The following is a 27,751-nucleotide window of genomic DNA, read 5'->3' as shown; positions in this document are numbered from 1 at the left end:
CCTCCGTGTACAACGTAGAACACCAAATAATGCATGCAGAGCAGAATTAGGCCGATACCCGCTAATTATCAAAATCCATAAAAGAGGTGTTAAATTCTACAACCACCTAAAAGGAAGCGATTCCCAAACCTTCCATAACAAAGCCATCATCTACAGAGAGATGAACCTGGAGAAGAGTCCCCTAAGCAAGCTGGTCCTGGGGCTCTGTTCACAAACACAAACACACCCTACAGAGCCCCAGGACAGCAGCACAATTAGACCCAACTAAATCATGAGAAAACACAAATATAATTACTTGATACATTGGAAAGAATTAACAAAAAAACAGAGCAAACTAGAATGCTATTTGGCCCTAAACAGAGAGTACACAGTGGCAGAATACCTGACCCAAACTTAAGGAAAGCTTTGACTATGTACAGACTCAGTGAGTATAACCTTGCTATTGAGAAAGGCCGCCGTAGACAGATCTGGCTCTCAAGAGAAGACAGGCTATGTGCTCATTGCCCACAAAATGAGGTGGAAACTGAGCTGCACTTCCTAACCTCCTGTCCAACGTATGGCCATATTAGAGAGACATATTTCCCTCAGATTACACAGATTCACAAAGAATTTGAAAACAAATCCAATTTTGATAAACTCCCATATCTACTGGGTGAAATACCACAGTGTGCCATCACAGCAGCAAGATGTGTGACCTGTTGCCACAAGAAAAGGGCAACCAGTGAAGAACAAACACCATTGTAAATACAACCCATATTTATGCTTATTTATTTTCCCGTGTGTACTTTAAATATTTGTATATTGTTATCAACACTGTATGTATATATATATATATATATATATATATATATTATGACATTTGTAATGTCTTTATTGTTTTGAAACTTCTGTATGTGTAATGTTCACAGTCTACATGAACAGAGCAATACTCAATCATGAGGCATCAAAATCAAATGAACTGAAAAATATGAACAAATGCTATAGATGGAAGGAAAGTATTGTGGAAACCTACCAAAAAAACAATTAGGCAACAACAAATTCAATCCCTTCTAGACAACTTCCTGAACAAAAGGTTTCGCTGTAATAGTGAAGGTGTAAACTTGGCAGTAGAAAACCTAAACAGTATATTAGACCTCTCAGCTTCCCTATCAAATCTAAACAGTATATTAGACCTCTCAGCTTCCCTATCAAACCTAAACAGTATATTAGACCTCTCAGCTTCCCTATCAAATCTAAACAGTATATTAGACCTCTCAGCTTCCCTATCAAACCTAAACAGTATATTTGACCTCTCAGCTTCCCTATCAAATCTAAACAGTATATTTGACCTCTCTGCTTCCCTATCAAATCTAAAAATCTCAAATAGAAAACCTAAGAAAATGAACAACAATGACATATGGTTTGATGAAGAATGCAAAAACCTAAGAAAGAAATTGAGAAACCTACCCCAACCAAAAACATAGATACCCAGAAAACCTGAGTCTACGCCTTCACTATGGTGAATCACTAAAACAATACAGAAATACACTACGGAAAATGAAGGAACAGCACGTCAGAAATCAGATCAATGTAATTGAATAATCCATAGACTCTAACCACTTCTGGGAAAATTGGAAAACACTAAACAAACAACACGAAGAATTATCTATCCAAAATTGAGATGTATGGGTAAACCACTTCTCCAATCTTTTTGACTCTAGAACAAAGAACAAACAGCAAAACATGATCAAATACAAATCTTAGAATCAACTATTAAAGACGACCAGAACCCACTGGATTCTCCAATTACCTTGAATGAACTGCAGGACAAAATAAAAACCCTCCAACCCAAAAAGGCCTGTGGTGCTGATCGTAGCCTACATTAAATGATAACATATACAGACCACAAATTCCAATTGGCTATACCAAAACTCTTTAACAGCATCCTCAGCTCTGGCATCTTCTCCAATACTTGGAACCAAGGACTGATCACCCCAATCCACAAAAGTGGATACAAATTTGACCCCAATAACTACCGTGGGATATGCGTCAACAGCAACCTTGGGAAAATCTTCTGCATTATCATTAACAGCAGACTCGTACATTTCCTCAGTGAAAACAATGTACTGAGCAAATGTCAAATTGGCTTTTTACCAAATTACCGTAGGACAGACCACGTGTTCACCCTGCACACCCTAATTGACAAACAAACAAACCAACACAAAGGCAAAGTCTTCTCATGCTTTGTTGATTTAAAAAAAAACTTTTGACTCAATTTGTCTTGAGGGTCTGCGATACGAATTGATGGAAAGTGGTGTTGGGGGGAAAAACATACATTATTCTAAAATCCATGAACACAAACAACAAGTGTGCGGTTAAAATTGGCCCTGACAGTAAATCTCAGTAAGACAAAAATAATGGTGTTCCAAAAAAGGGCCAGTTGCCAGGTCCACAAAATTACCATACGACCGTAGAACAGACCACGTATTCACCCTGCACACACTAATTGACAAACAAACAAAAAAGAAAATCAAGGGTGGAGTAGGGTTAAGGTGGGGTAGACAGAGGGTGGAGGAGGGGTCAGGGTGGAGTAGGGTTAAGGTGGGGTAGACAGAGGGTGGAGGAGGGGTCAGGGTGGAGTAGGGTTAAGGTGGGGTAGACAGGGGGTGGAGGAGGGGTCAGGGTGGAGTAGGGTTAAGGTGGGGTAGACAGAGGGTGGAGGAGGGGTCAGGGTGGAGTAGGGTTAAGGTGGGGTAGACAGAGGGTGGAGGAGGGGTCAGGGTGGAGTAGGGTTAAGGTGGGGTAGACAGGGGGTGGAGGAGGGGTCAGGGTGGAGTAGGGTTAAGGTGGGGTAGACAGAGGGTGGAGGAGGGGTCAGGGTGGAGTAGGGTTAAGGTGGGGTAGACAGAGGGTGGAGGAGGGGTCAGGGTGGAGTAGGGTTAATGTGTACACATCAGTACACATGAGTACACTACACATCAGTACACCACACATCACTACACATCACTACACATCACTACAGTACAGTACAGTACACATGACTACAGTACAGAACAGTACACATGACTACAGTACAGTACAGTACACATGACTACAGTACAGTACACATGACTACAGTACAGAACAGTACACATGACTACAGTACAGAACAGTACACATGACTACAGTACAGAACAGTACACATGACTACAGTACAGTACAGTACACATGACTACAGTACAGTACAGATGACTACAGTACAGTACAGTACACATGACTACAGTACAGTACAGTACACATGACTACAGTACAGTACAGTACACATGACTACAGTACAGTACAGTACACATGACTACAGTACAGTACAGTACACATGACTTCAGTACACTACACATCAGTACACTACACATCACTACACATCAGCACACTACACATCAGTACACTACACATCAGTACACTACACATCAGTACACTACACATCACTACACATCAGCACACTACACATCAGCACACTACACATCAGTACACTACACATCACTACACATCAGCACACTACACATCAGTACACTACACATCAGTACACTACACATCAGTACACTACACATCACTACACATCAGCACACTACACATCAGCACACTACACATCAGTACACTACACATCAGTACACTACACATCAGTACACTACACATCAGCACACTACACATCAGCACACTACACATCAGCACACTACACATCAGCACACTACACATCAGTACAGTACACATGACTACAGTACAGTACAGTACACATGACTTCAGTACACTACACATCAGTACACTACACATCACTACACATCAGTACACTACACATCAGTACAGTACACATCAGTACAGTACACATCAGTACACTACACATCAGTACACTACACATCAGTACACTACACATCAGTACACATCAGCACACTACACATCAGTACAGTACACATCAGTACAGTACACATCAGTACATGACAGATAAGGGAGAGGCCCTGATTCAGTGAAACAGAAGTATGGATCTGGTGGGAGGAGCAATACGGCCACTTCCTCTTCCAGCCCATAATACCAGTAGCTTGTTTACAGAGTCTGCGCTGTTGACTAAATAAAATCATATGACCCATAAGTCAGTGGGATAATTGAGGTTGGATCTTCCAGGGTGTCGAGACTGAAGCTAATCGATCCACACACACACACACACACACACACACACACACACACTCACACACACACACACACACACACACACACACACACACACACACACAGCTATAACAGGAGAGCTACTATTGCTCAGTTCAGATAAGAGTACACTACTCTACACTACAGTAAACTACTCTACACGGACAGAGACAGAGAGACAGACAGACAGAGAGACACACAGACAGACAGACAGAGACACACAGACAGACACACACACAGAAAGACACACAGACAGACACAGGCAGACACAGACAGGAGACAGACAGGAGACAGACAGAGAGAGAGACAGAGAGAGAGAGACAAAGGACAGAGAGAGAGAGAGATAGACAGAGAGACAGACACACGTGAGAGAAAATGAGAGTAAAATGGGTGGGAAAGAGGGACTGTCGTGAAGTGGATGAGGAAGCTTAATGATGCTGATGGAGTGGATGAGGAAGCTTAATGATGCTGATGAAGTGGATGAGGAAGCTTAATGATGCTGATGAAGTGGAGGAGGAAGCTTAATGATGCTGATGAAGTGTATGAGGAAGCTTAATGATGCTGATGGAGTGGATGAGGAAGCTTAATGATGCTGATGAAGTGGATGAGGAAGCTTAATGATGCTGATGGAGTGGATGAGGAAGCTTAATGATGCTTATGAAGTGGATGAGGAAGCTTAAAGATGCTGATGGAGTGGATGAGGAAGCTTAAAGATGCTGATGAAGTGGATGAGGAAGCTTAAAGATGCTGATGGAGTGGATGAGGAAGCTTAAAGATGCTGATGGAGTGGATGAGGAAGCTTAAAGATGCTGATGAAGTGGAGGAGGAAGCTTAATGATGCTGATGGAGTGGATGAGGAAGCTTAAAGATGCTGATGAAGTGGAGAAGGAAGCTTAATGATGCTGATGAAGTGGATGAGGAAGCTTAATGATGCTGATGGAGTGGAGGAGGAAGCTTAATGATGCTGATGGAGTGGAGGAGGAAGCTTAATGATGCTGATGGAGTGGAGGAGGAAGCTTAATGATGCTGATGGAGTGGAGGAGGAAGCTTAATGATGCTGATGGAGTGGAGGAGGAAGCTTAATGATGCTGATGGAGTGGAGGAGGAAGCTTAAAGATGCTGATGAAGTGGAGGAGGAAGCTTAATGATGCTGATGGAGTGGATGAGGAAGCTTAATGATGCTGATGGAGTGGATGAGGAAGCTTAATGATGCTGATGGAGTGGATGAGGAAGCTTAATGATGCTGATGGAGTGGAGGAGGAAGCTTAATGATGCTGATGGAGTGGAGGAGGAAGCTTAATGATGCTGATGGAGTGGAGGAGGAAGCTTAATGATGCTGATGGAGTGGATGAGGAAGCTTAAAGATGCTGATGAAGTGGAGGAGGAAGCTTAATGATGCTGATGGAGTGGAGGAGGAAGCTTAAAGATGCTGATGGAGTGGAGGAGGAAGCTTAATGATGCTGATGGAGTGGATGAGGAAGCTTAATGATGCTGATGGAGTGGATGAGGAAGCTTAATGATGCTGATGAAGTGGAGGAGGAAGCTTAATGATGCTGATGGAGTGGATGAGGAAGCTTAATGATGCTGATGAAGTGGAGGAGGAAGCTTAATGATGCTGATGGAGTGGAGGAGGAAGCTTAAAGATGCTGATGAAGTGGAGGAGGAAGCTTAATGATGCTGATGAAGTGGATGAGGAAGCTTAATGATGCTGATGGAGTGGAGGAGGAAGCTTAAAGATGCTGATGAAGTGGAGGAGGAAGCTTAATGATGCTGATGAAGTGGATGAGGAAGCTTAATGATGCTGATGGAGTGGAGGAGGAAGCTTAATGATGCTGATGGAGTGGATGAGGAAGCTTAATGATGCTGATGAAGTGGAGGAGGAAGCTTAATGATGCTGATGAAGTGGATGAGGAAGCTTAAAGATGCTGATGAAGTGGAGGAGGAAGCTTAATGATGCTGATGGAGTGGATGAGGAAGCTTAATGATGCTGATGGAGTGGATGAGGAAGCTTAATGATGCTGATGAAGTGGAGGAGGAAGCTTAATGATGCTGATGGACTGGATGAGGAAGCTTAAAGATGCTGATGAAGTGGAGGAGGAAGCTTAATGATGCTGATGAAGTGGATGAGGAAGCTTAATGATGCTGATGGAGTGGAGGAGGAAGCTTAAAGATGCTGATGAAGTGGAGGAGGAAGCTTAATGATGCTGATGAAGTGGATGAGGAAGCTTAATGATGCTGATGGAGTGGAGGAGGAAGCTTAAAGATGCTGATGAAGTGGAGGAGGAAGCTTAATGATGCTGATGGAGTGGAGGAGGAAGCTTAATGATGCTGATGGAGTGGAGGAGGAAGCTTAATGATGCTGATGGAGTGGAGGAGGAAGCTTAATGATGCTGATAAAGTGGAGGAGGAAGTGTGTGTGTGCAGCCAGGTCACTCCAGATCCACTGCAAAATTAGACATCCGTCCAGGTAAGCAAGACGTCAGGAGATTACTTCAAAACTGGCCACTGGTGGCAACGGTGAGCGCTATAACCATTTAGAAGGCTTGGGGCGTTATGGACGAGGATGGGACATGGCTCTACTACTATTTAGTAGCCTTGGGTTTTGTTGGGGTGTTATCGATGAGGACGGGCTACGGCTCTACTACCATCTAGTAGCATTGGGTTTTGCTAGGGGGTGGTGGACGGGCATATGCCGAAAACTACGGCTCCTAGGGTCACACGTTCAATCCCATTGCTACGCACTAGTTTTAATTATTTTGTTTGTTTTAACCCAATACCTTAACCCTTAACCCCTGTCAATGTTAATAGTCTGGTGGCCATTTGATACATTTTTCAGCAGTCTTATGGCTTGGGGGTAGAAGTTGTTAAGGAGCCTTTTTGTCCTAGACATGGCGCCCCGGTACCGTTTGCAGTGCTGTAGCAGAGAGAACAGTCTATGACTTGGGTGACTGGAGTCTTTAACAATTTTTAGGACTTTCCTCTGACACCGCCTGGTATAGAGGTCCTGGATGGCAGGAAGCTTGGCCCCAGTGATGTACTGGGCCGTACGCACTACCCTCCGTAGCGCCTTATGGTTGGATGCCGAGCAGTAGCCATAGCAGGCGGTCAGGATGCTCTCGATTGTGCAGCTGTATAACTTTTTAGGATCTGGGCACCCATGCAAATCTTTTCGGTCTCCTGAGGGGGAAAAGGTGTTGTTTGCCCTCTGCAAGACAGTATTGGTGTGTTTGGACTATGATAGTTTTTTGGTGATGTGGACACCAAGGAACTTGAAACTCTCGACCCGCAACACTACAGTCCCCGTCTATGTGAATGTTCGGCCCTCCTTTTCCTGTAGTCCACGATCAGCTCCTTTGTCTTGCTCACGTTGAGGGAGAGGTTGTTGTCCTGGCACCACACGGCCAGGTCTCTGACCTCCTCTCTTATAGGCTGTCTCATCGTAGTCGGTGATCAGGCCTACAACTGTTGTGTCATCAGCGAACTTAATGATGGTGTTGGAGTCGTGCTTAGCCGTGCAGTCATGAGTGAACAGGGAATACAGGAGGGGACTGAGAACGCACCCCTGAGGGGCCCCCGTGTTGAGGATCAGCATGGCAGATGTGTTGTTACCTACCCTTACCACCTGGGGAAGACCCATCAGGAAGTCCAGGATCCAGTTGCAGAGGGAGGTGTTTGGTTCCAGGGTCCTTAGCTTAGTGATGAGCGTTGAGGGCAGTATGGTGTTGAACGCTGAGCTGTAGTCAATGAATAGTATTCTCATATAGGTGTTCCTCTTGTTCAGGTAGGAAAGGGCAGTGTGGAGTGCAATAGAGATTGATTTATCTGTGGATCTGTTGGGGCGGTATGCAAATTGGAGTCCCTCAAGACTTCCTTAATATTAGAAATTGCGCCCGAGCTGTTATTGATAAATAGACACACAACCCCACCCCTCATCTTACCAGACATAGCTGTTCTGTCCTGCCGATGCACAGAAAACCCAGTCAACTGTATATTATTAATGTCGCCGTTCCGCCACGACTCGATGAAACATAAGATATTATAGTTTTTAATGTCCATTTTGTAGGATAGTCTCGGACGGATCTCATCCAGTTTATTCTCCAGTGATTTCACGTTGGCCAATAGAACAGACGGTAGAGGCGGTTACCCACTCACCGACAAATTCTAACAAGGAACCCCGAGTTATGCCCTCTGTATTTCCATCTTTTCTTCACACGAATGATGGGGATTTGGGCCTGGTCTCAAAGAAGCAGTATATCATTCGCACCAGACTCATTAAATAAAACATCTTCCACTAGTTCAAGGTGAGTAATCGCTGTTCTGATATTCAGAAGCTCTTTTCGGTCATAAGAGACGGAGCAGAAACAATATGTACAAAATAATTTACAAATAATGCAACAAAAAAAAGACAGAAAATAGCAGCCCAGTTGGTTAGGAGCCAGTAAAACGGCAGCCGTCCCCTCGGGCACCAATCAAGCTTAACCTCTGTGTGTTTGTGCCTCATTTCCTGAAAGTCTCATGGCTGCTGTTCTTTTCTGTCTCCTCTCTCTCCCTCATTCTATCTGTCTCTGCTGTACATTCTCTCTCTCTCTCTCTCTCTCTCTCTCTCTCTCTCTCTCTCTGCTGTACATTCTCTCTCTCCCTCGTTCATTCTCTCTGACAGTGGAACAGCTGTGATATAGTACTCCCCCCTCTCCTCATCACATGTTGTCACTCTCAATGACCTCTCCCCTGTCATTCTCCATCCTGTCAACCCCCTCCTTACCCCTCCACCAATCCCCCCCAGTCATCCTAGGGCTGGGCAATATGACCTAAAAAGCATCTTGATTTTTTTTCAAACTCATTTCAATTCAAAATATATATCTAAAAAGTATCAAAAGCTTTTGACAAATCTACAACAACATAGCAGCACAATTATTTATATCATGTAAGGTATTTATTTACAACAAGCATGGTAGCCGTAGTATTGTATGTTTAGTATGTAACATTACGAATACCATTCACAGATAGATAATGTTGCTGTCTGATGACCAATGATTCTAGGTTTTTTCGTAAGACAAGGGAGCCTGGAAATGGGTCAATAACTACGATCTTATGGAGTCGCAGCACAAAGCTTGATTTATTTTGATTTCCACACTTTTTGGAATATTTCCAGAAACTAAAGTTAAATATATATTGTGTGTTACTGAGCCAGCATGGTGTGGAGCTGCATACTTAAGCAAAGACGGGTCTATATTGTCAGCCGCTAATGACTTCCTGCTGTCAATAAGACAAGAACTTCTGTTTCTGGGAGTTGCCCCCCAAAAAAACGGGATGTTGACTGATAATCCATCGAGGCAACTGGAGGCTGTATGGGGGAGGATCAGTCAACTGGAGGGTGTACGGGGGAGGAACAGTCAGCTGGAGGCTGTATGGGGGAGGATCAGTCAACTGGAGGCTATATGGGGGAGGAACAGTCAGCTGGAGGCTGTATGGGGGAGGATCAGTCAACTGGAGGCTATATGGGGGAGGAACAGTCAGCTGGAGGCTGTATGGGGGAGGATCAGTCAACTGGAGGGTGTACGGGGGAGGAACAGTCAGCTGGAGGCTGTATGGGGGAGGATCAGTCAACTGGAGGCTGTATGGGGGAGGATCAGTCAGCTGGAGGGTATATATGGGGGAGGAACAGTCAGCTGGAGGCTGTATGGGGGAGGATCAGTCAACTGGAGGCTATATGGGGGAGGAACAGTCAACTGGAGGCTATATGGGGGAGGAACAGTCAGCTGGAGGCTATATGGGGGAGGAACAGTCAGCTGGAGGCTATATGGGGGAGGATCAGTCAACTGGAGGCTATATGGGGGAGGAACAGTCAGCTGGATGCTGTACGGGGGAGGATCAGTCAACTGGAGGCTGTATGGGGGAGGATCAGTCAGCTGGAGGGTATATATGGGGGAGGAACAGTCAGCTGGAGGCTGTATGGGGGAGGATCAGTCAACTGGAGGCTATATGGGGGAGGAACAGTATGGGGGAGGATCAGAGGAGGTCGGAGGCTGTATGGGGGAGGATCAGTCAACTGGAGGCTGTGTGGGGGAGGAACAGTCAACTGGAGGCTATATGGGGGAGGAACAGACAACTGGAGGCTGTATGGGGGAAGAACAGTCAACTGGAGGCTGTATGGGGGAAGAACAGTCAACTGGAGGCTGTATGGGGGAGGAACAGTCAGCTGGAGGCTGTGTGTGGGAGGAACAGCCAAGACCAGTATAACCACCATGTTCATCAACTCGGAAAACCAGCTGAGGTAAGATTTGTTATGCTTTAAGCGTTTTAACTTTTTCAGTGATGAGTCTAAAACTTGCTGAGGCAAGGAAGTAGTGGAATTACCCCACTTCAGGGAATGAATGATTTTCCAGAATTTAGAGGAAAAGTCTAACAGTCTGGCATATCGCTAACAAAGTCTTTGATTTGGCCTGTTTAACCTTGGCAGTGGATCTATTTCTCAATTGCATAAATGGCGGCCCATCAGCTAAGGAGCCAGTTTGTGGAACCTAGACTTGATGTCTTATTAAAAAGGAGGTTTGAGAGTCCAGGAGAGAGAGAGGCGGGGAGGAGAGAGAGAGAGAGAGAGAGGCGGGGAGGAGAGAGAGAGAGGCGGGGAGGAGAGAGAGAGAGAGAGGCGGGGAGGAGAGAGAGAGAGAGAGAGAGAGACGGGGAGGAGAGAGAGAGAGAGAGAGAGGCGGGGAGGAGAGAGAGAGAGAGAGAGAGAGAGAGAGAGGCGGGGAGGAGAGAGAGAGAGAGAGAGAGGCGGGGAGGAGAGAGAGAGAGAGAGAGGCGGGGAGGAGAGAGAGAGAGGCGGGGAGGAGAGAGAGAGAGAGAGAGAGGCGGGGAGGAGAGAGAGAGAGAGAGAGAGGCGGGGAGGAGAGAGAGAGAGAGAGAGAGAGGCGGGGAGGAGAGAGAGAGAGAGAGAGAGAGAGAGAGAGAGAGGCGGGGAGGAGAGAGAGAGAGGCGGGGAGGAGAGAGAGAGAGAGGCGGGGAGGAGAGAGAGAGAGAGGCGGGGAGGAGAGAGAGAGAGAGGCGGGGAGGAGAGAGAGAGAGAGGTGGGGAGGAGAGAGAGAGAGAGGCAGAGAGGAGAGAGAGAGAGAGAGAGAGGTGGGGAGGAGAGAGAGAGAGAGGTGGGGAGGAGAGAGAGAGAGAGGCGGGGAGGAGAGAGAGAGGACCATGGATTAGTTCATTTTTTTTCTCTGACTTGCTTGAAAGGGGAATGCTTATCAGCCAGAGAGAAAAATGTGTGCCAAAACAGGGTCTGGTAGTAGAAACAAGGAGCTGAATAATATAGAGCAAGACAGGGTCTGGTAGTAGAAACAAGGAGCTGAATAATATAGAGCAAGACAGGGTCTGGTAGTAGAAACAAGGAGCTGAATAATATAGAGCAAGACAGGGTCTGGTAGTAGAAACAAGGAGCTGAATAATATAGAGCAAGACAGGGTCTGGTAGTAGAAACAAGGAGCTGAATAATATAGAGCAAGACAGGGTCTGGTAGTAGAAACAAGGAGCTGAATAATATAGAGCAAGACAGGGTCTGGTAGTAGAAACAAGGAGCTGAATAATATAGAGCAAGAAGGAACAACAGGGACGAGAATTTCTTAAAAACGCCTCTTCACAAATATACGAGGGTCAGAGTGTTTCAATTTGGTATCTCTAATACAAGCAATGGGCCAGTGGTCACTGATATTATTAGCAAAAACACCACTAGCTAAATACTTACAGGAACGGTTAGTCAGGAAAAGGTCAATCAATGAGGAGTTTGCAAAGTTTTTTTTTTACATTAATCCGAGTGAGTTTCGTTATCAGCTGAGTCAAGTTGAACTCAAGACAGATATTCTTTAACTTTTATATCCAACAGCTCACACATTTAAGGGACAGAGATGCTAAGAGGCTCATTGCCATTTTTACAACCAACAGCTCACACTTTTAGGGGACAGAGATGCTCAGAGGCTCATGGCCATTTTTACAACCAACAGCTCACACATTTAAGGGACAGAGATGCTCAGAGGCTCATTGCCATTTTTACAACCAACAGCTCACACTTTTAGGGGACAGAGATGCTCAGAGGCTCATGGCCATTTTTACAACCAACAGCTCACACATTTAAGGGACAGAGATGCTCAGAGGCTCATTGCCATTTTTACAACCAACAGCTCACACTTTTAGGGGACAGAGATGCTCAGAGGCTCATTGCCATTTTTACAACCAACAGCTCACTTTTAGGGGACAGAGATGCTCAGAGGCTCATTGCCATTTTTATAACCAACAGCTCACACATTTAGGGGACAGAGATGCTCAGAGGCTCATTGCCATTTTTACAACCAACAGCTCACACTTTTAGGGGACAGAGATGCTCAGAGGCTCATGGCCATTTTTACAACCAACAGCTCACACTTTTAGGGGACAGAGATGCTAAGATGGCATGATGCCATAACCCCCACCTTTTTTTGGTCTGTCAAGCAATGGCAACATCCTTATTCATAATCAAATTATTTAGCCAGGTCTCTGAGATAACCTTAACATCTGGGCTAGTGTCATGCACCCAGACATTCAGAAAGTCTAGATTAGACTTCAGGCTTTGCACATTTATACGTAACAGTCCTCTGCGAGATTTGAAAACAGCAGGAGTGTCCATGGTGACACAAGAGTAAATAGTTCTGGATGAGCTAGCCACAATGGGTTTCCTGATTGTGTTCTGCAACTTTGAATCCAAAGTAAAATTCTGGTAAATTTATACAAAACGTTTCTAATGACAATAGCCCTTATGACCACATGCAGCAAAACGATAGCTTGATATTCAATTATTAATTGCATAGGTGAAGCTAACAACAATGGGTTCCTTACAGGAGCTAACAGGGCTATCAATGGAAATTAAATTAACAGGCAAAGAATTACTATTTATAATACAATAACCGTATCAACATGGGAAGCTGTGGCGGAATTATATCACTGTGATTTAATAGGACTAAATACCTTTGAGGAGATTTGATCAGTCATTGCCTCAGTGCTGCCGTGTAAAAATGTACTTAAGTCACATGACTTCTGCCGAAGTCGATGCCTCTCCTAGTTTGGGCGGTGTTCGGCGGTCAGCGTCGCCGGTCTTCTGGCCATCACCGATCCATTTTTCATTTTCCATTTGTTTTGTCTCGTTTTTCCACACACCTGGTTCTCATTTCCCTCATTATGTGTTGTGTATTTAACCCTCTGTTTTCCCCATGTCTTTGTGTGATATTGTTAATCTGTTCATGTATGCGCACGTTAAGCTGGTTAACCTCTTTGATCTCTAGGGGCGCTATTTCATTTTAGGATAAAAAACGTTCCCGTTTTAAGCGCGATATTTTGTCACGAAAAGATGCTCGACTATGCATATTCTTGACAGAATATTTTTGAAAGAAAACACTCTGAAGTTTCAGAATCTGCAAAGATATTGTCTGTAAGTGCCCCAGAACTCATTCTACAGGCGAAATCAAGATGATGCGTCAACCAGGAAATGAGCAGAATCTCTGAAGCTCTGTTTTCCATTGTCTCCTTATATGGCTGTGATTGCGCAAGGAATGAGCCTACACTTTCTGTCGTTCCCCCAAGGTGTTAGCAGCATTGTGACGTATTTGTAGGCATATCATTGGAAGATTGACCATAAGAGACTACATTTTCCAAGTGTCCGCCTGGTGTCCTGCGTGGAATTCGGTGCGCAAACGCCAGCTGCTTGTACTTTTCCATTTGATTGAGGGGAGAAACCATGCTTTCCACGAACGATATATCATTGAAGAGATATGTGAAAAACACCTTGAGGATTGATTCTAAACAACGTTTGCCATGTTTTCAGTCGATATTATGGAGTTAATTTGGAAAAAAGTTCGCGTTTTGAGGACTGAATTTTCTTTTTTTTTTGGTAGCCAAATGTGATGTGCAAAACGGAGCTATTTCTAATACACAAATAATCTTTTTTTGAAAAACTGAGCATCTGCTATCTAACTGAGAGTCTCCTCATTGAAAACATCCGAAGTTCTTCAAAGGTAAATGATTTTATTTGAAGGCTTTTATGTTTTTGTTGAAATCTTGCGTGCTGGATGCTAACGCTAATGCTAACGCTAAATGCTACGCTAGCTAGCCACTTTTACACAAATGATTGCTTTCCTATGGTTGAGAAGCAAATTTTGAAAATCTGAGATGACAGTGTTGTTTACAAAAGGCTAAGCTTGAGATATAGCATATTTATTTCATTTCATTTGCGATTTTCATGAATAGTTAACGTTGCGTTATGGTAATGAGCTTAGGTCTGTAAATAGAATCCCGGATCCGGGTTTGGTAGACGCAACAGGTTAAGCTGGGTTATGTTAAACTCTTATTTGTATTTCGTGTTAGTTTGTGTCGTGTGCTTTTGGGTCGCCAATTAAAAGGCTCAGTTTGCTACCAACTATCTGCTCTCCTGCGCCTGACTTCCTACAACCCTTCACCCTGACAGAATACCACACCGTCATAGACTCACTCTGTGTGAAATAATAGTGTTGAATATAACTTTTTGAATGACTACCTCATCTCTGTACTCCACACCTACAATTAACTGTAAAGTGCCTTAGTTGAGCAGTACACTTCAAACACAGGTTCAACAACAAAGACCAGGAAGGTTTTCCAATGCCTCATGAAGAACTTATTGGTAGATTTGTGAAAAAACAACAACATTGTAGTGACGCCATAATACGCCAAATGGACAGTGTGAAAAGAATGAAGCCTGTACAGAATAAGAATATTCAAAAACATTCATCCTGTTTGCAACAAGGCAATAAAGAAAAACTGCAAAAAATATGGCAAAGAAATTACCTTTATGTCCTGAATACAAAGCGTTACGTTTGGGGTAAAACAGTAAAACTCAGTATCACTCTTCATATTTTCTGAATGTATACTGCATTATTATATAATATTTTAACTTGAACAGTATACACACTGTACATGTAAGGTTTTCATCCTTTACGTTGTGTAGGAAATATCAAAGATGATGATAATGTTATTGTTAAGATAGGAATGTGATTTTAGTTTTCTAATAAGATCATAGTTTGTGATGATACTTTGCCCCAGTAAGTAGCCACACCCGAGGGAGCTCAGAGAGCATGTCAGCAAGACGGAAACTCACCCTTTTTAACAGAGTGTAAAAAGGATGAGTTGTTTATGAACATAAAAGACCAGAAGGACTCAAACTGCAGCTTAGGTCTTCATTGGTTACGACCCTGAAAATCAACAAGAGGTGAAGACGACAAAGTAGCCTCTCTACCAATCAATGTTACGGCTGAATAGCTGTTCTAAGTACTGTATCTAAGAAAGTGAATTTCGACAATAGCTAGATGTATACCATCTTCTGTTAATACAAATAAAATTGCTAAATTACGAGCCTAGTAGGTTTAGCCATAGAAAAAGACAGGAACCTTCATGATTGGCTGAGATAATGAGTGTGCTGGAGATGCCGAGGGATGAATTCGGATTGGTCTGCCATGTAGCTCGCTTCTGTCTATAACATGAGCTGCTCAGTATGTGTAGATATTCCTTGCTAGAGCAGCTTTTTCTAAAGATATAACGTTAGCAGCAGCTACTCTTCCTGGGGTTTATTATGGATCCCCATTAGTTCCTGCCAAAGCAGCAGCTACTCTTCCTGGGGTTCATTATGGATCCCCATTAGTTCCTGCCAAAGCAGCAGCTACTCTTCATGGGGTTTATTATGGATCCCCATTAGTTCCTGCCCAAGGCAGCAGCTATTCTTCCTGGGGTTTATTATGGATCCCCATTAGTTCCTGCCAAGGCAGCAGCTACTCTTCCTGGGGGTTTATTATGGATGCAAACCTACGTTCAGCCACCAGGATAGAAAAGGTAAACATTCTACTCTGCGTTTTCCCCAGTTTCTTACGTAGGCTGGCAACCAGTGTGATCAAGGAAGCCTCCTCAAGCCTATAATCCTCGGCAAGCAAACAATTGCCACATTGGAACTCTGAGTAATCCAGTTTGTCCTGAAACAAAGCGTAGTAGATACAGATCCTGCAGCGCTGGAACCGCTAACCGCGTCGCGGAATCCATGCAAAGATAAGTTTGGTATTCATGTTTAACAAAGATTGGTTGTTTTAGTTAAAATGTTTCCAGTATGCAGTGTTCAGCTACACACTCTGATGATGTCAGAGTAAAGTGTGACAAATGTTTATTTTTTTCATATTTCATTTGCTTTGGAAATGTAAACATATGTTTCCCATCATACAACACAACATGGCAATAAAGCCCCTTAAATTGAAATGTAACTGAGAGAGAGAGAGATTACACATTGATTGCTGTTGTGCTGAGGAGTGAGCTAACTATTTAAGAACAAACACATACACACACAGAGACACTCAGACACCCACACACATATAGAGAAAGACACTCAGACACACACATAGACGCAAACACACACAGAGACACAATGTGAGAATGCTACTGCGCTGCCAAAGAGACTTTTCATCCAGAACCCAGTGACAGACACAGATAAATGGCCACAGAGAAGATGAGTAAAATACACAGTGATATAGAGGCAGTGACAGGCTTTCAATGCCAAGTCATTACCCACTGGGACCTTGACACGCATAGTTTGGAAGGAGTCAACATTATTTCCACACTGGGTTAAACTATCAGGATCATACCATGGCTTCATGTATGTTAGTGCATTAGGGGATGTGAGAGAGATGGTTGTTAGTCACAGACTGCCCTCAGCAAATGCAAATCTCGCTCTCTCTCTCTCCCTCTCCACCAGGCTCTCCACCAGGCTCTCCACCAGGCTCTCCACTCTCCTGTTCACACTTTTGCATGGAGTTGTATCCAATTATATCCATGTTCTATCCATGTTCTATCCCATTCTATCCATGTTCTATCCCATTCTATCCATCTTCTATCCCATTCTATCCATATTATATCCCATTCTATTCATCTTCTAACCCATTCTATCCCATTCTATCCATCTTCTATTCATCTTCTATTCATCTTCTATCCATCTTCTATCCCATTATATCCATCTTCTATCCCATTCTATTAATCTTCTATCCCATTCTATCCATGTTCTATCCCGTTATATCCATGTTATATCCCATTCTATTCATCTTCTATCCCATTCTATCCCATTCTATCCATATTCTATCCATCTTCTATCCATCTTCTATCCCATTCTATCCATGTTCTATCCCATTCTATCCATGTTCTATCCCTGTTCTATCCCATTCTATCCATGTTCTATCCCATTCTATCCATGTTCTATCCCATTCTATCCATGTTCTATCCCGTTCTATCCCATTCTATCCATGTTCTATCCCATTCTGTCCATGTTCTATACATGTTCTATACATGTTCTATCCCATTCTATCCATGTTCTATCCATGTTCTATCCCATTCTATCCATGTTCTATCCCATTCTATACATGTTCTATCCCATTCTATACATGTTCTATCCCATTCTATTCATGTTCAATCCATCTTCTATCCAATTCTATCCATGTTCTATCCCATTCTATCCATCTTCTATCCCATTCTATCCATCTTCTATCCATGTTCTATCCCATTCTATCCATGTTCTATCCCATTCTATCCATGTTCTATCCCATTCTATCCATGTTCTATCCATGTTCTATCCCATTCTATCCATGTTCTATCCCATTCTATACATGTTCTATCCCATTCTATACATGTTCTATCCCATTCTATACATGTTCTATCCCATTCTATTCATGTTCAATCCATCTTCTATCCAATTCTATCCATGTTCTATCCCATTCTATCCATCTTCTATCCCATTCTATCCATCTTCTATCCCATTCTATCCATCTTCTATCCATGTTCTATCCCATTCTATCCATGTTCTATCCCATTCTATCCATGTTCTATCCATGTTCTATCCATCTTCTATCCCATTCTATTCATGTTCTATCCCTGTTCTATCCATGTTCTATCCCTGTTCTATCCCATTCTATCCATGTTCTATCCATGTTCTATCCATGTTCTATCCATCTTCTATCCCATTCTATTCATGTTCTATCCCTGTTCTATCCATGTTCTATCCCTGTTCTATCCCATTCTATCCATGTTCTATCCCATTCTGTCCATGTTCTATACATGTTCTATACATGTTCTATCCCATTCTATCCATGTTCTATCCATGTTCTATCCATGTTCTCTCCCATTCTATACATGTTCTATCCCATTCTATACATGTTCTATCCCATTCTATACATGTTCTATCCCATTCTATTCATGTTCAATCCATCATCTATCCAATTCTATCCATCTTCTATCCCATTCTATCCATGTTCTATCCCATTCTATCCATCTTCTATCCCATTCTATCCATGTTCTATCCATGTTCTATCCCATTCTATCCATGTTCTATCCCATTCTATCCATGTTCTATCCATGTTCTATCCATGTTCTATCCCATTCTATCCATGTTCTATCCCATTCTATCCATGTTCTATCCCATTCTATTCATGTTCTATCCATGTTCTATCCCCTTCTATCCATCTTCTATCCCGTTCTAATAATTTTCTCATTCTATGATACAACTTCTGTCCGCGCTCTGTCCACTCTCTGTCCACTCTCTGTCCACTCTCTGTCCACTCTCTGTCCACTCTCTGTCCACTCTCTGTCCACTCTCCTGTTAAACCATCTATTAGGGCACTGAATAACAGTGCTAAACATTCACCAAGCCTATAAAAAGCCCAAAGTCCTGCCGCGCATACTGTAGCCCTAACTACAAAACATACAAGCACGGCTATAGGCTAAAGCCTGAGATGCTTTACAGAGAAGTCCTTATCTGAATGACTGTCCTCATTAGAAGAAAACAGGGTTCTTTATATGCAGTTTCCTCCGTTTGTTTTCAGACGATTCGTAATGAACCAATAATGGAAAAATGTTTGACATGTTGTTGTTGTTGTTGTTGTTGTTGCTGCTGCTGTAACAAAAACCTGCTCACCAGGGAAGATGCTAAGCCTCTTTGTGAGGTCTGTTTTGTGCGCTCTGAACTGTCTACCGTTCATTTCTCCATTGAACACAACCAAAGAAAGCGTTCATTTCTCCATTGAACACAACTAAAGAAAGCGTTCATTTCTCAATTGAACACACAAAGCAAGCGTGCACAACAGGTCCCATAGGCACCCAAATCATCCCAAAAAATTATGCACATTAAATTACGTTCATTCCAATGCATTAGCACGTATATCTGGGACCCTAGTGGGTGACAGGGCAGGAGACAGGTATTATGTAGTCATGAGGAGACAGACAACCAGCTATACCCTGGTATTATGTAGTCATGAGGAGACAGACCACCAGATATACCCTGGTATTATGTAGTCATGAGGAGACAGACCACCAGATATACCCTGGTATTATGTAGTCATGAGGAGACAGACCACCAGATATACCCTGGTATTATGTAGTCATGAGGAGACAGACCACCAGATATACCCTGGTATTATGTAGTCATGAGGAGACAGACCACCAGATATACCCTGGTATTATGTAGTCATGAGGAGACAGACCACCAGATATACCCTGGTATTATGTAGTCATGAGGAGACAGACCACCAGATATACCCTGGTATTATGTAGTCATGAGGAGACAGACCACCAGATATACCCTGGTATTATGTAGTCATGAGGAGACAGACCACCAGATATACCCTGGTATTATGTAGTCATGAGGAGACAGACCACCAGATATACCCTGGTATTATGTAGTCATGAGGAGACAGACCACCAGATATACCCTGGTATTATGTAGTCATGAGGAGACAGACCACCAGATATACCCTGGTATTATGTAGTCATGAGGAGACAGACCACCAGATATACCCTGGTATTATGTAGTCATGAGGAGACAGACCACCAGATATACCCTGGTATTATGTAGTCATGAGGAGACAGACCACCAGATATACCCTGGTATTATGTAGTCATGAGGAGACAGACCACCAGATATACCCTGGTATTATGTAGTCATGAGGAGACAGACCACCAGATATACCCTGGTATTATGTAGTCATGAGGAGACAGACCACCAGATATACCCTGGTATTATGTAGTCATGAGGAGACAGACCACCAGATATACCCTGGTATTATGTAGTCATGAGGAGACAGACCACCAGATATACCCTGGTATTATGTAGTCATGAGGAGACAGACCACCAGATATACCCTGGTATTATGTAGTCATGAGGAGACAGACCACCAGATATACCTGTCACGACTTCCGCCGAAGTTGGCTCTCCTGCCTGTTCGGGTGGTGCTCGGCGGTCTTCGTCACCGTCCTACTAGCCGCTACCGATCCCTTTTTCGTTTGTTTGTTGGTTTTGTCTTATTAGTTTCACCTGTGTTTATTTTTGGTTTAATTAGCTTCCCTGTATGTAGTAGTTTGACCCGCCCTTGTTTTGTGCGGGATTGTCTTTTGTTACGTGTGTACATATTAGGTCGTGGTGTATTTTGTTTTCTATACTGGACACCCTGTGGTTTTGGGTTGTCTGGTATAGTGTCCTGTGCCCTGTATTGTATTGGGCTTATCAGTTTGGTGTGCAATAGTAAAGCACTTTACTCCGTTACTCTCTCTCTGCGTCTGATTCCTGCACACACACCTAGTCCCGCGTGACAATACCCTGGTATTATGTAGCCATGAGGAGACAGACCACCTGGACAGGTGTCTTTTATACTGATAACAAGTTCAAACAGGTGCCATTAATACAGGTAACGAACGAGTGGAGGACAGAGGAGCCTCTTAAAGAAGAAGTTACAGGTCTGTGAGAGCCAGAAATCTTGCTTGTTTGTAGGTGACCAAATACTTATTTTCCACCATAATTGGCAAATACATTCATTAAAAATCCTACAATGTGATTTTCTGGAATTTTTTTTCTCATTTTGTCTGTCATAGTTGAAGTGTGCCTATGATGAAAATTACAGGCCTCTCATCTTTTTAAGTGGGAGAACTTGCACAATTGGTGCCTGACTAAATACTTTTTTGCCCCACTGTATATACAGCATGTATGTATGTATGTATGTATGTATGTATGTATGTATGTATGTATGTATGTATGTATACAGCGTGTATGTATGTATGTATGTATGTATGCATATATACAGCGTGTATGTATGTATGTATGTTCATATGTATGTATGTGTATATATATACAGCATGTATGTATGTATGTATGTACAGAGTGTATGTATGTGTGTATGTATGTATGTGTGTATGTGTGTATGTGTGTATGTGTGTGTGTATGTATGTATGTATGTGTGTATGTATGTATGTGTGTATGTATGTATGTGTGTATGTATGTATGTGTGTATGTATGTATGTGTGTATGTATGTATGTATGTTATTTTACTGCTCTAGGGATATCAATCATGTTTGGATAACCTTATTATTATGTATTTGTTCACTCTTTCTGCGATGTGCAATGCAGAGAACAGACAAAGAAGAATTGTCATTTAATTAGCAGTGAATTATTGTAATGTTTGTTTATGTGTCAATTAATCCCATAAGGGATGGGATGCCAATTGGAGGTTTGACACAAAAATAACATTTTCATGAATTAATTCATTCACCTGTTTCTGTATGCACATCCACTGATTAATTGATCTTATACTACACAGATATAAATAACATACATTTTTCAAAACTAATCCAAATTGTAAGTGGTTGGATGAATTTCACCTGTTGTTGAGATGGTTATTCCAATCTAATTTATCAATGTTCTTTACCACGGCAATAATTGCCGGGGATTTAAAAGTTTTGAATTATTTGCTTTTCGATCTGTGGCTGGATTCCAATATGATTTATAGAACTCTTTGCAAGCCAGCGTAACGTGGCTGGCCGATGTGGCCTGCAAACCAGGAGTTTCAGACCACTGTGTTGGCGTTAAAAAGTAGGTTGTTGAAGTATGACATTGTAAAAAAAAAAGTTATGCAAAAAACATAAAAACATTAAAATATTTCACATTTTTAAGGAACTTGCTTGGTGTAGGCTACAGGACTGACAACCATTGAATGCAACAATTATGTCTCTGTCGCTAGAAAACACAGTCGTGGGTGGTACTGGTACTTCTCAAATTCACCTGAAAGGCACCCTAGGAAATAAATATGCATATAAGGCGTTACACCCTACGGTGTTAAAACAACACCCTAGAAAACGAGCGACTAACACAACAGGTGTTAGAAAGTGTAACAGCTCTAATAAAGACTTAATTGAAGTTAGAATTTGCAACACCCGCGGTGTTTGGGATGCAACACTCCTGCCTTGTTTGTTCATCAACACTTTGAAATAAGTGTTAGTTTAACACGATTTGTAATGGCCACATATCATTTCTAAGAAAATTTGAAATGACACACTGTGGTTGTAAAATTCTGATTGCAAATGTGCTATGCACACAAACACCAAAATCCATTCCATGTAAAAGTTAAAACCAGCAGGTTTACCTTTTAGCAGGATCCCGTAGACTGCGCACAGTGTCAGGACCAAGTGATGCTTGAGAATCATCCTGTCTTCTCGCTCTCTTTACTAGCGTTACCGAAAGCTCTCCGTTCTACGTAAAGCGGTTTGTTATCCAGGTGGGGGTGGCCTCGTCAGTCCTCGTGTTGCTGTGAGATCCGTATATATATGGGCTCCTCGTGCGTATCGATCGGTAATAAGGTTTCCCTAACGTTTTCCTCCCTTTATTCGGTTTAGTCCCCTTGGGTGGCCTAGAAAATGTACCGGGAATTGGGTAGCGCGCAGATTAGATGTAACTGCTCCGTAGCACTATAGCTGTGATAATGATTCGTTGTGTTTCCTCCGGTAAGAAGAAGAGATGCTGCCGTATTCCTCTCTTCCTCACTTTCCTCTCACGCACAGAATCGGTAAAGTGCTGCTCTTGAGCTCCGGTGGCGCGTGTGTCAGTCCCGCCCACACAGTGGTGACTGATAGGATTGGTTAACCAATCAGGGCCGTCGGTAGTTGAGCACTGTGTGTGTGTGTGTGTGTGTGTGTCGCGGGAGGTTAAAAGAGGAATCGGGGGTTTTCTATTCGCCGAGCCGCGGGAGCCCTCAAGCCGAGCAAAGAGTTTGTGGGGCGTTTAAATCCTGAACAGCAATTGACAGGCAATCTGGGCGGATTCAATTATCCTAAACTGCCGGCTACTGGTCGGACGAAGCAGGACAGGAGGAGCGCCTTTCTCAACGGAACAGTTATCAGCATTGTCCAGAATCATACATCTAATTTATATCAAATAAAAGTCAGCATTTTCTATCAATTTGTTTCATTTTGGAAGGCGTTTTGCATGGGAAAACACAGAGTCCTAGTAATTACCACACGTGCTTAATGACGTCACTTTTTGTTTTGAACGGACTTCGCGGTGTGCTTTGAACGGGGTCCCTGGCTCATGCAGCTGGAAGCAGCCCGGTTCACGAATCAAATGCAATCAACTTTCGGAAGATACAAACACGTGTAACATATGTTAATCGTACTCTCCCTGCATTGTGTTTTGTTCAAAGAAATCACCCCAGCCAGTGGTCCCAGTTGAGCAATATTTATTATCTGTTGTTAAACAGCACGTTAGTTGTGTAGTTAAACAGGAAACAGCACGATAGTTGAGCAGGGCTTAATGATGATGATGACTGTGGATGGTAACATCCCTTGCATCACATTTTCATACTGGGCATTAACAAAATACAAAAATACAATACAAAATATAACATGTGTAAATACGTGTAGTTAAACAGGAAACAGCACGTTAGTTGTGTAGTTAAACAGGAAACAGCACGTTAGTTGTGTAGTTAAACAGGAAGCAGCACGTTAGATGTGTAGTTAAACAGGAAACAGCACGTTAGTTGTGTAGTTAAACAGGAAACAGCACGTTAGTTTTGTAGTTAAACAGGAAACAGCACGTTAGTTGTGTAGTTAAACAGGAAACAGCACGTTAATTGTGTAGTTAAACAGGAAACAGCACGTTAGTTGTGTAGTTAAACAGGAAACAGCACGTTAGTTGTGTAGTTAAACAGGAAACAGCACGTTAGTTGTGTAGTTAAACAGGAAACAGCACGTTAGTTGTGTAGTTAAACAGGAAACAGCACGTTAGTTGTGTAGTTAAACAGGAAACAGCACGTTAGTTGTGTAGTTAAACAGGAAACAGCACGTTAGTTGTGTAGTTAAACAGGAAACAGCACGTTAGTTGTGTAGTTAAACAGGAAGCAGCACGTTAGATGTGTAGTTAAACAGGAAACAGCACGTTAGTTGTGTAGTTAAACAGGATGCAGCAAGTTAGTTGTGCAGAGCTTAATGACGTTGATGGGTGTCATTGGTCAAAATCTGTATCATGAAGACAACTGTGTTAGCAGTGGCTTATGTGACCATTACATCGGTGTATGCTAGCTAACACACATATTTACAGCAATCATATGCCAAAGCACATCCCAAAAAGCCCCTCAATCCCTAACAGGTACCATATACCCACACATGTATAAATCAGTAACGTACAGCAAACTTGTGCACATGGTAAAATAGAAAATAGAAAACAGTATTCAGAACGTGACCTACCCCTTGCGTCACATTTTCATACTGGGAATATGGAGAAATACTCTGTAAATAGAGAAAGTTCAGCACTGTTGCTACTCTCCCTAGGAGTGTCCGTCCTGCAAAGATGACTGCAAGAGCACAGCGCAGAATGCTCTGAGGTTAAGAAGAATCCTAGAGTGTCAGCTAAAGACTTACAGAAATCTCTGGAACATGCGAACATCTCTGTTGACGAGTCTACGATACGTAAAACACTAAACAAGAAGGGTGTTCATGGGAGGACAACACGGAAGAAGCCACTGCAGTCCCCCAAAAACGTTGCTGCACATCTGAAGTTCGCAAAAGTGCATCTGGATGTTCCACAGTGCTACTGGCAAAATAATCTGTGGACAGATTCAACTACAGTTGAGTTGTTTGGAAGGAACACACAACACTATGTGTGGAGTAAAGAAGGCACAGCACACCAAGATCAAAACCTCATCCCAACTGTAAAGTCTGGTGGAGGAAGCATCATGGTTTGGGGCTGCTTGGCTGCCTCAGGGCCTGGACAGCTTGCTATCATCGACGGAAAAATGAGTTCCCAAGTTTATCAATACATTTTGCTGGAGAATGTTATGCTATCTGTCCGCCAATTGAAGCTCAACATAAGTTGGGTGATGCAACAGGACAACGACCCAAAACACAGAAGTAAATCAACAACAGAATTACTTCAACAGACGAAAATATGCCTTCTGGAGTGGCCCATTCAGAGTCCTGACCTCAACCCGATTGAGATGCTGTGGCATGACCTCAAGAGAACAGTTCACACCAGACATTCCAAGAATATTGCTGAACTGAAACCATTTTGTAAAGAGGAATGGTCCAAAAATCCTCCTGACCATTGTGCAGGTGTGATTCGCAACTACAGAAAAAGTTTGGTTGAGGTTACTGCTGCTAAAGGAGGGTCAACCAGTTATTTTATCCAAGGTTTCACATACTTTTCCCACCAAGTACAGTGAACGTTTACACGGTGTGTTCAATAAAGACATGAAAACTTATATTTTTTTGTGTTATTCGTTTAAGCAGACTTTGTCTATTGTTGTGACCTAGATGAATTTCAGATCAAATTTAATGACGAATTTATGCAGAATTGATTCTTGACACTGTATAAATCCTCCCTAGTAGTGGAAATGTGTATTATAAATCCCCCCTAGTAGTAGTATTGTGTATTATAAATCCCCCCTAGTAGTGGTAATGTGTATTATAACCCCCCCTAGAAGTGGTAATGTGTATTATAAATCCCCCCCCAGTTGTGGTAATGTTTATTATTAATCCCCCTAGTAGTGGTAATGTGAATTATAAATCCCCCTAGTAGTGGTAATGTGTATTATAAATCCCCCCTAGTAATGGTAATGTGTATTATAAATCCCCCCTAGTAGTGGTAATGGGTATTATAAATCCCCCCTAGTAGTGGTAATGGGTATTATAAATCCCCCCTAGTTGTGGTAATGTGTATTATAAATCCCCCCTAGTAGTGGTAATGTGTATTATAAATCCCCCCTAGTAGTAGTAATGTGCATTATAAATCCCCCCTAGTAGTGGTAATGTGTATTATAACCCCCCCCCTAGTAGTGGTAATGTGTATTATAAATCCCCCTTGTAGTGGTAATGTGTATTATAAATCCCCCCTAGTAGTAGAAATGTGTATTATAACCCCCCCTAGTAGTGGTAATGTGTATTATAAATCCCCCCTAGTAGTGGTAATGTGTATTATAACCCCCCCCCCCCCCCCTAGTAGTGGTAATGTGTATTATAAATCCCCCCTAGTAGTGGTAATGTGTATTATAAATCCCCCCTAGTAGTGGTAATGTGTATTATAAATCCCTCCTAGTAGAGGTAATGTGTATTATAAATCCCCCCTAGTAGTGGTAATGTGTATTATAAATCCCCCATTGTAGTAGTAATGTGTATTATAAATCCCCCCTAGTAGTGGTAATGTGTATTATAAATCCCCCCTAGTAGTGGTAATGTGTATTATAAATCCCCCCTAGTAGTGGTAATGTGTATTATAAATCCCTCCAAGTTGTGGTAATGTGTATTATAAATCCCCCCTAGTAGTGGTAATGTGTTTTATAAATCCCCCCTAGTAGTGGTAATGTGTATTATAAATCCCTCCAAGTTGTGGTAATGTGTATTATAAATCCCCCCTAGTAGTGGTAATGTGTATTATAACCCCCCCCCCCCCCCCCCCTAGTAGTGGTAATGTGTATTATAACCCCATCCCCCCCTAGTAGTGGTAATGTGTATTATAAATCCCCCCTAGTAGTAGTAATGTGTATTATAAATCCCCCCTAGTAGTGGTTGTGTGTTTCATTTGGTGACCTCAGAGAGGACAGGAAACACACATAACTATATCTCTCAATATGTACATTTCTCAATTATGGGGTTTGCGTCTAAGTCTTGTATAAAATTAATGAGTAAAGATGAAACTATTTGGGAAATGATGGAATGTGATGTTAAACCTTTAATGTGAGAGAATTGTATTCCCTTTAAAGTTTAACTAACTCATTGGCCCCGTGAGCACAGACATGATCCGGCGTCATAGAACTGCCCTTTTTATTAGGAATAAAACCCGCTCCTGAGGAAATCCTCTTCAGACCACACGTACCTCGGTGTAAACTGAGGTGGCACAGCTTTGAGTTCAGACTAAGCAAACCCACAGTGTGAGCTGTGATTGTGAATAGTTATTGAATTCCTAACCATACCACGTGGAGCATTGGCTACATGGCTGGAAATGTTTAAACTCTGAGACTATCGATCCATATTGAATAAGAGCAAATCTTAGATACTAATTACTAGTCTGCAGCTAGAAATTTTGTCAACCTAGGATGCGAAGTCCAACAACCGCCGAAACCTCTATTCTATGAGAACATTTCTGAATATTACTCTGAAGTATCCAAGTTGAATCAGCAATACAAAATTTGGTTTAATTATTTATTTACTAAATACCTAACTAATCACACAGAATGTGTCATACATTGATTACTAAATACGTCATAAACGAAAA

The 27,751-nt window shown here is 42.5% G+C and overlaps 1 protein-coding gene across 1 annotated transcript in view; it reads right to left on the bottom strand.

Annotated features, from left to right (window-relative positions):
- Positions 1-22,683, bottom strand: part of LOC139419371 (cell adhesion molecule 2-like) — a 478,628-nt gene extending 455,945 nt beyond the window's left edge. The window contains exon 1 of the mRNA XM_071169314.1: positions 22,635-22,683. The gene's annotated coding sequence lies outside the window, so the exon portion shown is untranslated. The remainder of the gene's footprint in view (positions 1-22,634) is intronic.
- Positions 22,684-27,751: the final 5,068 nt, after the last annotated feature.

The sequence above is a fragment of the Oncorhynchus clarkii genome, chromosome 10 (genome assembly GCF_045791955.1).
Source record: "Oncorhynchus clarkii lewisi isolate Uvic-CL-2024 chromosome 10, UVic_Ocla_1.0, whole genome shotgun sequence".
NCBI classification, from domain to species: Eukaryota; Metazoa; Chordata; class Actinopteri; order Salmoniformes; family Salmonidae; genus Oncorhynchus; species Oncorhynchus clarkii.
The sequence above is the reverse complement of the archived record's forward strand: the minus strand, read 5'-3'. Positions and strand labels throughout refer to the sequence as shown.